The sequence below is a fragment of the Corvus brachyrhynchos genome, unplaced genomic scaffold (assembly GCF_000691975.1).
Source record: "Corvus brachyrhynchos isolate BGI_N302 unplaced genomic scaffold, ASM69197v1 scaffold227, whole genome shotgun sequence".
Taxonomy (NCBI): Eukaryota; Metazoa; Chordata; class Aves; order Passeriformes; family Corvidae; genus Corvus; species Corvus brachyrhynchos.
The window spans coordinates 1,901,944-1,904,632 of NW_008239290.1; positions in this window are offsets into that span (position 1 = coordinate 1,901,944).

The window sequence follows — 2,689 nt, forward strand, 5'->3', positions numbered from 1 at the left end:
GGCGCAGGCGGGCGGGAGGTGACGGGGCTGGGGGAGGACGCGGCGGGATAGGGGCGGGAGCCGAGGTGGGCAGATGGTGCTGCGAGTCTCCTCCTTCAGTGTCCCGAAGGACCGGGGTGTGGGGGCTGCAGCTGCGTGGAGGGACCTGGTGTGCCTGGGGAGGCAGACACAGACGCCGGAATGTAAAAACAGGGTTTCTGAGCAAGGCAAAGATACAGAGTGGGTTGAAGGGGAGGGATCTAAAGTGTGCCTGGAAAGTACAAAGGCAGCAAGACTACTCTTCATCAATTCCTCCCGAACTGGGAGGAGGGCCTATTGCCCCTCAGGGGCCGACTGACCACATCTGTGGTGGCCGCAGGGTCAGCTGCTGCGCAGAGCTCTGCCTCCAGCTCGCACCATTTCTCCTCATCCCGTGCACTGCCCTCTGATAATCCTGCCCACAACCAGGACAAGGAAGCAGAGCGGTGGAGGGGCTCATCACTGCTGCAGAGTTGAGGGGAGTGGGATGTCCTCTGCTGATGGACCAGCTGGGCTGGAAACATGGAGCTGCACCCACAATTTGCTATTCTTCTGCTGTCAACAAGTAACAGCAAGAAACCATCATCAAGCCCTTGCACTGCTCATCTGTGTAAAAGATGGCAATTTGCCACTGACAGAGGTTAATCCTCCAGCTCAAATGGCAGAAGGCCATGTTGTGGAGTTACAGCATTCATCAAGCCTGCTAATGATCTTGTGGTGACATACATGAATTCAGATGATGAGCATCCTCTCTTTGCTTTAAATATGACCTGAAAGATTATGCTGCGGGACTTGTTCTTAATTTATCCTCCTCCTGCATATAGTCAGCATGTTGCAGGTTTCAATGGTGGATTGTGTGTTGTTTTCCACAGGGTGCCTCTGTTCCTCTGTGTTTGAGGTGGATGGTGCTCTGGGGATGAATTGTAGCTGGGCACTGAAGAGGGGTGTTATCTGGATGGTTTTTGTTCTAGTTTTGAAAAAACTGGACCACGTATAGTAAGCAATGTGAGGGAGGTATGATGGAGATGTCTCAGGAGCAAGATAGTTAAATGCCACTTAGCGGAACTGGGATCTCTTTTTGCCTGCATGACAGAGCTGCTTACACAGCTCTGGGCAGCAGCTTAAACTGCAGCTTGCTGGCCACTGCAGGTATGTGCCCCATTCTCAGATATACAACCTGCACTGTCATGGCTACAGCTGAGATCACCAGACTTCTAGTCCAATCAAGTGAGTGCAAAAAAATGCTACGTACTCTGAAAGAGTAAGCAAAGCAAAAGTTGGAGGTGTCTCAGACTGAGAATACAAAGTGCCCTGTCCCTTGTTCATATTCTTAATCAGCCATAAGGTTTAGTTAAATGAAGATTTTCTGTAGTATCAAAGCTAGATTCTGCTCCTTCATGTCACATCTGCCCTTACGCTGTTCCCTGCCTCTGTGTGCCAGCTACCAGCTCCACAAATGCACTAGTGAAACTGTCTGTGGGCTTGCAGAGCAGATGATTTACAGGCCAGACTTGAAAATGATTGTGTCAGTGCTACTATGGAGGCAGTGAATAGTGCTGCCAGAGTGGGAGTGGGTAGCTGGAGACAGGAACCAAGAGAGAGGGGTTGTCCATCTGCTTTTGCCATGGGAAGAAATTTTCCTGTAACAACACCGTGACTTCATCATCACTCAAGTAGTAACACTGGTGTGAAAACTTGCCCCTCTGTCCTTGAAGGTGTGTAACAACATCTACATTAGTGCTGGCGAGTGACTGTACCCTCTGGGCCCCTGAGGAGCACCGATGAATAATCTTCTGCACAGAACACAGTTGGGGCAACATTTGGCTTATGAAGATGCACAAACACAGGCAGGATGGAAGAGAAATCAAATTACTGAGCAGGCACTCACCAGGTGGTCACTGGCTGTTCTGCTCACCAATGGTGCTAGAATCCCACAGGAGAAAAAACACCTTAGAACATCACATGTAATTACAGACTGCATCCTCACATAGTTGTGCAAGAGGCACAGTTCTAAACCAGCATATGGCTAAAATAGTAATATCCTTTGAGATAGTCTGTTTGTCAAAAAATACCTCTGTTCCCATTTAGACCTGGTCAGGATGGCTGTTTTTCCATTTCAACCTGCCTGAGGCACCTGGAAAGGTGCTGCAGACTGTGAGCAGCATCCTGGAGCCTGAGGAGTGACAGTGAGCTGATTTGGTATTCCAAGTCCTGCCTGCTGCTGGGGAAACCCAACCCAACCCAGCCCAGCCCAGCCTATTGCTTCAGCCAGCCCTGGCTGCTGCCTTCATTCCCTTCCCCTGAGCTGCACAGGTGGAGAGAGGCAGGCTGTGTTCACCAGGAAAAGGCAGGCTCTGGGATGCATTATTGATTTGCTGGGAAAGACTCTTGCCGGAGGGCAGTGAGAGAACAGGGCAGCTGGGCCCTGTGAGAGGATGGCTTGCCCAGCCAGAGATCAATATGCTTCAGCAAACCAGGGACCAGGCCTGGCAAAGCCAGAGTTTCCTTTGTTCTGTTTGTCTTGTGGAAAAAATAGACAAGCAAATAGGCTTAAGGGTTCTGGATATAGAGAAGGGAATAACCTCCTTATTTACAGAGTAGCACAACCCATCCAGCAGTGACCGTTTTAAACCAGACTGTTTTAAGTTTGTGTATAGCTGAGGAAACAGTA